This window comes from Papio anubis, chromosome 14 (genome assembly GCF_008728515.1).
Source record: "Papio anubis isolate 15944 chromosome 14, Panubis1.0, whole genome shotgun sequence".
Taxonomy (NCBI): domain Eukaryota; kingdom Metazoa; phylum Chordata; class Mammalia; order Primates; family Cercopithecidae; genus Papio; species Papio anubis.
Genome location: NC_044989.1, coordinates 14,408,799 through 14,421,292, shown reverse-complemented (window position 1 = coordinate 14,421,292; position 12,494 = coordinate 14,408,799). Strand labels below are relative to the sequence as shown.

General features: G+C 36.4%; 1 protein-coding gene across 5 annotated transcripts in view; it reads right to left on the bottom strand.

Annotated features, from left to right (window-relative positions):
* The window catches only part of LRATD1 (LRAT domain containing 1), a 43,584-nt gene that overhangs the window by 19,994 nt on the left and 11,096 nt on the right, over positions 1 to 12,494 (bottom strand). For 2 of the 5 annotated variants that reach the window (XR_002516530.2, XR_002516529.2), the window contains exon 3: positions 6,816 to 6,957. The gene's annotated coding sequence lies outside the window, so the exon portion shown is untranslated. Of the gene's footprint in view, positions 1 to 5,442; positions 6,961 to 7,004; positions 7,288 to 12,494 lie in introns of those variants that run through there. The other 3 variants (XR_004178379.1, XR_002516527.2, XR_002516533.2) reach the window with 3 other exon arrangements.

The window sequence follows — 12,494 nt, the reverse complement described above, 5'->3', positions numbered from 1 at the left end:
GGAAATGTTGAATCAATAACAACTGAGTGCAGTATCCTCTGTGTCCTCTTCCCTTGGTGGCAGTAGTACCAAACAATAAGTATGAGAAAGGATATCTGTGTTCTTAAATAATCTATTATCCATAAGATGGATCAGTTTTGCAAAATATATTGTGTTTATGCCTTACATATTCTCCATCTCTAACCATTTACACATTTCTCATTCTCTTCTTAATTTTACACCTCTCCACGTCTCTCTTTCTGGTCTTTGCCATAAGAGACATTCGTTGTTTCTCTAAGAAGAGAATTTCAAAACACCTTTAACTACCCAGTCCAAAGAACCATGCTTTTTGTTTTTTAATGAATGCTATTAATGAGTTTAGATTATTGACCCCTACACTTTTAATTATTCTCCTTCGCAGGTATTTTCTGAAAATAGTCCTCCAAAAAGCCTAGACTGTGATAAATTGACTCATTTGTTAGTATCTCAAGGTCAGTTTGAGTATCAGTCCCAACGCTGAATTTTCTTTTTTACAATGTTTGGCCTCTTGCAAGATACAGAGCCAAGTTAAGAAGAGAGGAAGAATAGTCCTGTCTTGAATGTTAACATTAAACTTAAAAACTTTAGGAAAGAGGATAGTACAGTTGTCTAGTTCAATCTGCATGTTATAGAAAGTCACTAGTAATGGTTCCAATAACACATTTAAGGAGTATATTGGTTAGTATATAGTTTCAGTACCTTGTGACAAAAATGGAAAATAACAGTGGTATATACAAGGCAGAAATTTATTTGCTTCTTCCAAAAAGGCTGAAGATGCCATGGAGATGGCAGCTGTGGGCTTTGAATCTCTAAGGAGCCCAGGCTCCTTTTGATCCAGTTTCTCGAACATTCCCAGAGTTTTCTCTTTGTCTACAAAGTCGTAAATTGTACAGTACTTCATCCCATGCCAGCCAGCAAGAAAGAGAAAATAGAGTTGGGAGGGGCACACCTCATCCCTCCAGGGCCCAGGCGGGAAACCGAACATCACTCCTGTTTACACCTCATTTTTCAGAACCTAGTCACACCAAGATGCAAGATAAATAGTGTTTATTCTTGGAAGCTGTGTAGAGAACTCAATATTAGACTTGCTCTTACTATAGACAGGGAGAGTGGTTAATGGCATATAGCTAATAGTTTTTTGTCACGGGAATAGTGGGTAGGATAGTACTGGTGTCTTCAATCCTATCTGATCAAGAACCATCAGTGGAAGACTTGGAATTCTTCTCATTGATTTCCCTTATGGCCCAGAATGTGGTCTTCTAACAAAACAAGCTGGTCATTTAGACAGAGTCACTAGAGCTGTTTCTCAGTTTTGTAGGTACAAAAATATATGGGGAAAGATTTGTGTCAAGCATACTCTCTGCGATGTTCTGAATGTTTATGTCTTCCTAAAATTCCTATGTTGAAGTTCTTAACCCCAAAGTGAGGATGTTAAGAAGCTGGACTTTGGGGAGGTGATTAGGCCTTTGGGGAGATGAATGGAATTCGTTTCTACATGGAACAGGCCCTGGAGATACCTTTCAATCCTTCTGCCATTTGTGGTTAGAGTGAGAAGACAGGTGTCTATGAGAAAGAGGGTCCTTTCCAGACACCCAATCTGTCACAGCCTTAATCTTGGATTTCCCAGCCTCCAAAGTATGAAAAATAAATTTCTGTTGTTTATAAGCTACCCAGTTTATGATAGTTTGTTATTTTAATAACAGCCTGAATGGACTAAGATATTCTTTAAAAATGGATGTATAAACCAGAAAAAAAAGCTAACTTAGAATGAGAAAAATAGTTATTGATTGGCACAGGCAGTTTGTATTAATAGGATCATATGGGAAGCTGTTAGGAAAGCCAAGGGATAATGGGAAGCTGCCGAATGAATATAAAGGATTACAAAAGACACCAGTTATTTCAATAAAAGTTCATAAAAATTATAAATGTAAGTAACATCTGAAACAGGTCTTATAGACTTTTAGAACTTGGAGGATATTTAAAGATCATTTAATTCAGTCTCCAATTTTGAGAAATAAGGAATAGAGGTCCAAAGTGGAAAAGTGACCTGATGAAAGATCTCATAGCTCATTACAGGGAGAACGAGGCAAAAATGAAACAAAACAAAACAAACATATTTCTTCATTTCTAATACAAGAGTCTTTTTGAATTTAATTTACACTGGATTTCATTGTTTCATGTATTGAATTATTCATTCGACAAACTTAAATATTTTAAAAGCGTATCTAAATAAATAAAAACACAGCCATATAATTACCACCCAGATTAAGAAACAGAATGTGATCAGCACCTCAGAGGGGCCCTTAATGTTTCTTCTATTTACTATGTTCTATCCAAAAGTAACCACTATCTTTATATATAACACCATAGCTTAGTTTTGTTATGTTAAAAACTTGACGTAAACAGAGTACTATGTACTCTTTTGTTCAGCATTATGTTAATGAGATTCATCATATTGTTGCATGCAAGAGCAATTCAATGACTTTTATTGCTGTAGAGCATGCTACTATATGAATACAGCACAAATTATTTGTCTACTGTACTGTTGGAGATTTGAGTTTTCTCCAGTCTTTTGCTATGAGTAATAACCCCTCTTTTAAGATTCTTGTACACATCTTTTGTTACACCTGTGTACACATTTCTAGGATCCATAACTGAATGAAATTGCTGGGTCACAATGTATGAGTATTTCCAAGCTTAGCAGAAACTTCCCAAAGCTATTGTTATCAGTTTAAATGCCCATTAACCATGTATGTGAGATCCAGGGACGTCACATCCTCAGCAGCACTTGGTATTGTCAGTCTTTTCAACTTTACTTTGTGGTTGGTGTGTAGTGAAGAGTAGAAATAAAAAGAACTTCCGGCTGGGCACGGTGGATCACGCCTGTAATCCCAGCACTTTGGGAGGCCGAGGCGGGCGGGTCATGAGGTCAGGAGATCGAGACCATCCTGGCTAACATGGTGAAACCTCATCTCTACTAAACAAAATACAAAACATTAGCCCAGCGTGGTCGTGGGCACCTGTAGTCACAGCTACTCGGGAGGCTGAGGCAGGAGATTGGCGTGAACCCAGGAGGTGGAGCTTGCAGTGAGCCAAGGTTGCCCCACTGCACTCCAGCCTGGATGACAGAGCAATACTCTGTCTCAAAAAAATAAAATAAAATAAAAAAATAAAATAAAAAGAACTTCCTTAGCTTAATAAAGAATTGCTACCAAAAATCTACAGTAAACATTATACTTAATGTTGAAACTTTAGAAGCTCTTTCTTTAATATCAGCAACAATATGAAAGTACTTGTTAACATGGTTTCTATTTAATCTTATACTGGATGTTCTAGTCAGTATAGTAAAACAAATAAAATGAAATAAAATATTTAAGTAAAATTATGCAGGGAAATTGTGGAAAGGAGATCCTGAGGGATGATCAGTCTTACTGGCTTTTAAAATAATAACTAAAGCTACAGTAATTTTTATGGCCTAAACCTAAAGCATTAAAACACAGACCAATGACAAGTAATATAAAATTAAGAAATAGACCCACATATAGATGAAAAAATGTAGAATATGATAAATAGGACATTTCAAATCCATAGGGAAAGAGGGCTTATTCAACTGTGCAGCCAATATGATAATAAATTTGGATCTATACTTCACTTCTTATAACAGTATAAACTGCAAATAAATTAAATATTTAAATCTGAATTAATGAAAATGTAAACCTACTAGAATAAAGCACAAGATAATTTCTTAGGGCCTTTGTAAGCGGGATACAAAATAAAACATTGATACATTCTATTTCATAATGGTATGGCAAAATCACCAAAAATATAGGCAAAAATAATTGTAACACATTCACAAACAAAGGGCTAATAAGCCATTTGCCTTGTTAAAGCAAAGAGCTAATTTTCCCAATTTCTAAAGAGCTTCTGTCAATTTCTAGGGGAAAAACCAGACTTCATTTATTTATTTATTTATTTTATTTTATTTTGAGATAGAGTCTCGCTCTGTCACCCAGGCTGGAGTGCAGTGGCGTGATCAGGGCTCACTGCAACCTCCACCTCCCGGGTTCAAGCGATTCCCCTGCCTCAGCCTCCTGAATAGCTGGTAGTACAGGCACATGCCACCAAGCACGGCTAATTTTTTGTATTTTTAGTAGAGACGGGGTTCCACCATGTTAGCCAGGATGGTCTCGATCTCTTGACCTTGTGATCCACCTGCCTCAGTCTCCAATGTGCAGACTTTATTTTTTAAAAAATATGATTGAACTGACAAAGTTAAGAAACAAAAAAGAAAGGTCCAAGACTACTGGAATAAAATCAATATATAAAAATTAATAGCATTTATCAAAAAATAAATTTATCACCAATTTACAATATGTACATTCAACGTAGATATAACAAAAAGATCTGTGAATCATCCTATTAAACAGAACCACAAGAGTTGCTCAAAAAAATATAAAATTATATCAAAAATGTAAAATACGTTATTAATATTTATAATAATGAGAAAAAAATGAAAACCCTGTCAGATAAATGGACAAAGATACAAACAGGCAAATCAGATCAGAGAAACACAAACGACTAACAAACATATGAAAAGATGCTCAAACTCACTGGTATTTAGGGAAATACAAATGCAAACAACCGCGAGATATCACTTTCCAACTGCCAGAGTGGGAAAATCAGGAAGATGGATAATGCCAAGTATGGATGGGAATTGTGGTTACAGAGACTCATATGCACAGCTGCTGAGAACACAGACTAGAAGAATCACTCTGGAAAGCAATCAGGCAGTACTTAGTACAGATAGGTGTATGTATGTCTTATGGCCTAGCATTCTCATGTATATACACCTTACCCATGAGGTGGCAAGGACCAGGGAAAATTATAGCAGCACTATTTGTTGTAGTGCAGAGCTAGATACAGTCCAGGGAAGTCTACTAGTTAGAGAAGTATAGCATAATGGATGCGTAGAAGCAAATCAGGCAGCACTCAGTAGTCTGAGATGGATCTATGGTGTAAACAGATCTTAAAAACCGAGTGCTAGGTGAAAAAAAGAGAAACACCAGGAGATCCATAGCACAACATCATCATTTGTGTGCATTTACAGTACGTACACACAAAAATTCTTGCTAATATGATGATGTACAAATAGATATATATTAAGCAAATTAGACTGGGGTCCTATGATGAAGATGAGGGGGATGAAAATTAAGATCGTAAATAAAAAGAAATCAATCAATAAAGAATGTGAGATTTCACAGATCAATGATTGTGATAGGCCATGAACATAGGCATATGTTAGCTTTTTGCAAAACAGTGTGTGTATATGCACATAAATGTGTGTGTGTATCCTAAAATCTTTCATGTTCATTTACTAAGTGACTCCATATCCAGAAATATATTCTAAGGAAATAACCCAAAATAAAGAAAAAAGTATCCAAAGATATTTATTGCAGCATGGTTTTCAATACTAAACAGTGTAAACAATGCAAATATTTAACAATAAATACAGTGATTAAATAATCCATGGCATATCCAGTTGATATAATACTTTGCAACCATTAAATTGATGTTTACATGGAGTTTATATTGACATTGGTGATGCTAATAGCATATTAATAAGTAAAATGTATGATATAAAATTGTATTTGTGTGAATACAATTAAAATTGAGACATGCTTTGAAAGGTTAATAGAGGAAAGTACACATATGTGAATAGTGGTTTTATATGAGTGGTAGAATTATAGACAATTTTTTTCTTTCTTCCTACATTTTCAAATGTAATTTAATGAATAGCTATTACTTTCAAAAATGTAAGACAAATTATACCAAGAAAATAAAGCATTACTTCTAGTTTAAATGCAAATATCCTAAGAAATACAACCAATTACGAGCTGTCAGTACTTTTCCTAAGTGCAAGGAAACAGGACAAATTATGAAGCCACCTGAGTCCCTGGAACTGGGAACAGCCAGTGAATGCTGGTTTCTTTAAATAACAGGGTGTTCAACTAGATGCTTTGACTAAGTCACTAGAGATAGAAAAGAGGTGGAATGCTATACTGAGAGCTAGAAACATCCACAGTATAATAATAGGAAACTGGTTTAGAGAACTCTTAAACCAACATTGAGGAAATACAATGTCTGTTTGGGCTGCTATGATATAATACCATAAACTGTGTTGCTTATAAACAATATACATTTATTTCTCCCAGTTCTGGAGGGTGGGAAGTCCAAGATCAAGGTGCCAGCAGATCTATGTCTGGTGAGGGACTGCTTTCTGGCTTATAGATGGTGCCTTCTCGCTGTGTCCTCACATGGTGTTAGAAGTGAGCAAGTTTCCTTGGACCTATTTTATAAGGGAACTAATCCATTTGTGAGGGCTTTTCCCCCATGTTTTAGTCAACTCCTGAAAGGTCCCACCTTCTAATATCATCACCTAGGGGGTTAGGATTTCAACATATGAATTTTAGGAAGACACAAAGATTCAGACCACAGCCGCCTACAGGGAGAGAGAAGTTTTGAGGACGGTGGTGCACTGTGAGTCCTCCCAGGTCTCCTGGGCATAAGATGGGGCAGTTCTGTCTCACCTCAGGCCTAGCACAAAGGGCTTCAGGGAACCACTGGAGATTCCTTCACTGGGATTTGCTCCCAGGATATCCAGAGGACAAGAGGCTGGCCAACTGTAGGATTAGCCTGTGCTCCCATGCTGGATATAGGCTACATGCAAGAGAAAGCTTGGGTGGGATCTCCTGATATTTCACCCAGCAGAGCTGCTAGGTAGAGGAATTGCTTCTTACCTTGCCTGGTAACAGGAGGGAGCATATGGTTGCTGAAAAGAATACATTCATCCAGGTCAAGGGGTCCAGTTGCAATATCAGGGGTTGGTGCTTGGTGGGTCTCCTAAGAGCATCCATGAGACAAAGATCCAGCTCTAAAATTCTGCTAGGCACAGGAAAAACACAATGTTTTTATTGAAAGTGCCAATGAAGTCATACATTTCCTGACTGCTTTACCAGCCTTCCTCCACCATCCTCTCTACATCCCCCCTCCCCCAACCCCTACACACGCACATGCTCTAGAGGAGTGGGGTCTAGAGTTATCAACATAGGTCAAAAAGTGAAGACAGGCAAAACTGCTCCCACTGGGAGAAAGGCAAGTCCCAGGACTTTTAATAAAGTTGTAAATGGACTCTTTGAAGGGTATAGACTTTCCAAGCACCACTTGAGATTTTGTTTCTGCAACTTGGAGCACCATAGAACTTTCTGTTACCTAAGAGAGAAGAGAAAAAGTTAATGAACTGGCCTGACTTGACCCAGTGATAGGGGAGAAACTACCTTCATGAATAAATGTAGGATTAAAAAAAACACGATAGTTTTGATTGTATTACTTCATGCCAGTTGCATGTGTATTTCACTGATGTGATGATTTGGCAGATGGACGTCCTGAGTATGAGCACCAGGAGAAGCTAGTTGGAGGCTACTTGGAAAGCTAGGCAAGATCTCATTGCAGTGGTTCTCAAAGTGTGGTCCTGAATCCTGTGGGGTCCCTGAGACTCTTTTACAGGATGCACAAGCTCAAAACCATTTTCACAATTCTACCATTTTGGCTTTTCTATTCTAATTCTTATACAAATGTTTACAGGAGTTTGACAAAGTTTACAAGATGTGTTATATGAGAACAGTTTGAGTGCAAAGGCAGACATAAGAATCCAGTTGTCTTCTATTAAAATAGTCATTAAAAAAATTTGCAAAAAAAAAAAAAAATTTGTAAAACAATGCCACTCTTCTCACTTTTCTCTTTGGAAAATATAGTTATTTTTATAAAAAGTATCACTATGTAACAGGTAATAGGTTTGTGATTTGGTATTTTAAAATGTGTTAATATTTTAAAACTTAGTATTATTTCTATCGTGGCAAATGTTGATAAATATAATTTACATAGACAAAAGCTCTTTGGCCCCCCCAATAATTTAAAGGCCCTAAGACCAAGAAGGTTGAGAACTGCTGTGCTAATGAAATAGGTAGAGGCTCCAAAGGGGAGACAGAGTCTATGAGGAACTGAAGCCTCTACAGACTGAGGAATGCAATATTTATACAATTTCCTCTCACTTTTAAAAGTCTGAGTAAACACACAAATAAAAACATAACTTTTATAATAAAGAGTCACGCGTGTAAGATCTTCCTCCAATATACAACAGAGATAAACCTTGCAATAGAGTTTTCAGTTGAAAGGACGGAGAAGTTAACTGTAAGCATTGGGAAGTCCTTAAAAGCAGAACATAGATGAGAGTGCAATAGCTCTCGGTGAAGGATAGGAGGATAATGCCTGGAGAACCCTCTGGCCATGGGAACACAGCTGTGGGTACTATTTTTAGACTTTCAGTGCAGCTCAGATGCAGTCCTTGAATTAAATATTAGGAGGAAGTATTTGTACTTCCTTTAATAGAAGAGGGTCATAGTCCATTTGGGTTAAAATACCATGAACTGAGTGACTTATCCACATCAGAAATGTATACCTCACAGTTCTGGAGGCTGAAAATCTGAGATCACAGTGTCAGCATGATCAAGTTCTGGTGAGGGTCCTCTTAATGGTTACAGATTGCTATATTCTCATTATATCCTCACATGGATAATAGAGAGAAAAAGCAAGGTCTTAAGTGTCTTTTTATAGAGGTACTAATCCAATTCATGAGGGGGTCCACCCTCATGACCTAACACCTCCCAAGGGCCCCATCTCCTAATATCATCACTTTGGGGGTTAGGATTTCAACATATGGATTTGGGGAGAATATACATATTGAGTCCATAGCAAGTAGTTCATATATTCATTCTAAGAAACACCCATTTTCATTGTCCTCAGAGCACCTCTATTTGAGTACAATTTTAGTTGCCCTTTGACTTTTATCAAGAAGTGTTTGAACTACTTCGTGTTTGAAATTCTGCTAAGGGGGTTAAAAAATGAGTAAGAGAAGACTCATTCTCTCCAAAGATTTATCACCTAAGTGGAGACAAATAAAACACATTCAAAAATTAGGAAACCTGCAATCTCAGTGATAAAAGAAAATTCACTTAGTATTTTAACTTAATTCAGCTAATGTCTGCTGATTGCCTTTTATGTACAAAGTATTGTGGGTGGACAGGTTTATAGACATTTAATTAACTTCATCCTAACATTGTGAGTTAGAGTTCATAGTCTCCTGTTAAAAGGCTGAGGGATAGAGGCTCAGGGCAGTGACTAGTCTAAGATCACACAGCCAGAAGCAAAGAGCTGGATGTGTAGCCATGTGTTTTTCAAGTCCAATGTCCTTTCCCATATACCATCTTTCTCTGAGACAATTTACTGAGTGGGTTTCATTTATTTGGGTCTAATTTGATGTGAGTTCATGGTTCATGAGGAATAACTAATCTCATTTAGAAATGGATACCAGATATTTTTTCATGAGAATGGTCATAGGTAACTTGTTTTACTGCAGCATCTCATGGTAAAGCTCTCCTAGCTAAGTTAAATAGGGATCTTTATATGTGTAAATAGGTCTGTCATTCAGATTTGTGCCTGGCCTGTCTCATGTCATTTACCCTGACATTAGGCCTGGCCATTCACTAAACAGTCATTATTTTGTACAACTATTGCAGGTTGTTGCTGGAAAAATTTTAATTAAAATTAATTAGAATTGCAAATATGCTTTTTATCCAGAATATTTAACTTCTTATAAGAAATTAAAAGCATGCTATGCATTGACATTTTTTCTTGTTCAGCTTATTTTTGAAAGACATTTTTCCCAACACATGATCAACAGCATAATATTTATTGATGAATAAATGAAAAGTCCTTTGAGAATTACCTTGGACCCCTGGTTACCAACACAGATGTGTTGACTATTATCCAACAGATGCACCTCTGTTTCTAAAGTTGAGGATGAAAAACAAAGGAATCTGAAAATTGAGGCTTGATTCCATTTTGATATTTGAACATGTACTTGAGACTTTCATTCCAGGAGGTTGGACATCAATTATAGGTGATTACTGTGTGTTACACAATTGGTCCAGGGTTTGAATGGATTTGCCTTTTTGAATACCCTGATACCTACCTCTCTAAGGTAGATCATTTTGAAAAATTAAGAGCTCATCTTCATTAAGTGGCCACTACTAGAACTTTGATATAAATACTCCCATGCATTCACTGAAAACGTTAAATGAGTTTTGTTCTATAAGAAAAAGGTGGAGGGAGACATTTGATTATTCCAGGAAAATCTTATAAGGTTCAGAGAGATGTAATGTTTTGATCAGAACCCCTGAGTTAAAGTGCTGGTTCTACTAAATTCAAGATATGTGTTACTGAGTTGGGTGTTTTTCCCCTTCCAAGCCTCAGTGCCCCTATTTGTATGCTGGGAACAGTAAGACCTGATAGACACAAGGTTGGTCATGAGGACAATTGACTATGTAAGCTACACATTTCTGAGCAAATGTCAATAATTATTCTTCTGATGATGTAGACTTAGTTGTCTCCTTACATTATTTCATCATTATAAGCAAATATGATATTCAGGACACTCTTGTAAGTAATAAAAGGTTTTTCAAAGGAAACAAAATCATTGTGGTGCTATAAGGTTGGAGACTTAAATATTTGTTACTTAAAATTACTCTGATGGATATTCTTCCTCTAAGCAGCCCTTATTAAATTCCAAATGTAATCCTACTGGAAAAGTAGAACTACAACATCAGCAATACTCCTTGAGAGTTCTTGTCAATTTGACAGATTTGACAGGCAGATAAATTTAATTTATTAAAAGATTCCGTCTAGCATTTTTAAAAGACAAGGGGTTTGTACACTGTAAATGGACTGTTTTCACAGCCTTATTAAAATAAATGCATAAAGTCAGCTCTTTGTCTTTGTATTTCATTAACATTAAGGAATTGTAGTCCAGTAGCTGACGGTTATATACCTGGATATTTTGGCAAACTTACCAATTTTTGTATATAATCTGGAATTTCTCCTTCTGAAAGTAAATGGGAATTGCACACAAGAAGGAACATTTCGTTTGTATGATGTGCCGAATTTCATAGAGACATTTACTGTAGTTATTAGAGGCATTTAGAGAGCCGATGCTATGTGCCAAAAGCCATTGGAAACACATGAGCAAATTCAAGATTTCTTTGGACAAGAAGCTCAGATTTGTTTTTCTTCAAAGAAATGCAATTATTTCTATTGAAAGAATACTGTCAAAGTTAACAGGTTTTCTGTTTTGCTTTTTCCTTCAGAAGGCCATTTTAAATTAAACACAGTATGCTTTAAAATTGAAATATTTATATAGATTGTGAGCCAATACCAGTTTTTAGAGTTGTTAATTCTCTTTTAGCAATTGTTGCACCTCAATTATTATTTCTACTTTGGAAAAGGGTCTTGGTCCTGAAACATTCTGCACACTGCATCTGTTGGTTGTCCTCATAGCTCCAACATCCTGCTTGTTCTTTCTCTTTGTAGCTCCCCTAGCTCCTCAGCACTGGCCTGTGGCCCTGTCTTCCTGTCTATCAGCTCAGCCTCTCTCCTTGGGTGAGGCTCTCCTCTCAGTTCATCTCTGCTTTGGGTCCGGCCCCCTTCCAAGAAGCTCTTGTATGTTCACAGTTACCCATTAAAGAACCTGTCCCAACCCTGTGAACTGAATCTTAGGCAACCAATCCATCTATCAATCAAAAACCCTGTCTACAAATATACACTGGGAGGTGAATTAATTGGTAAATCCAATGCTAATAATCTGATCTTGGTAGTTCAACATCAAGAGGACTTCACTTAAACACATTTAAGCTGTACTTCTACAGACTTCATAAGACCAAACTCACCCTAAAAATAGTATTTAATATACAATGACAGAAGATAGTCTATTATATTTAAATAACAAGAAGGTATATTTATCCACATTTCCACCTAATAATAAAAAGTTAACAAAACTGTGTAATTATCTCAGAAGAATCATCCAAATACTCTATGCCAGTCAATGACTGATTTTTGAAGCTGATGTATGCCTTCAAGTGTTTCTTCCTTTGACCTCCTATGGTAATTTTTAAAAAATTATACCTGGGTAATTACCTATATTCCAGGCTGTAATGGATTATAGCTAATAGTGGGCCTGTCTCCTTTGTCCTATCTTGTTCTTGAAATCTAGACTATGCTTTGTATCCATGTGAAAAAAAAAAAAAAAAAATGCTTGCCTTTATTAGGGACCCAACAGATGTTTAAGGAGTTTATCTCCCACTAGGACATTAATTTCAAAATATAACTTACTGTTCTTGTTGTAGAATAGTTGTTTTTGAATTAAATTAGATTCAGATAATTAAGTCAGCGTTGATTGAGGACCTACTAAGGACCAGATACTAGTTACTAACCAATCAAAGATCAAAGTGCCAAGACACCTTCCTCACACTTATTTCAGAAGGCAATCAGGTTCTCATTAACTTAAATAGATTATATTTGACATAGTT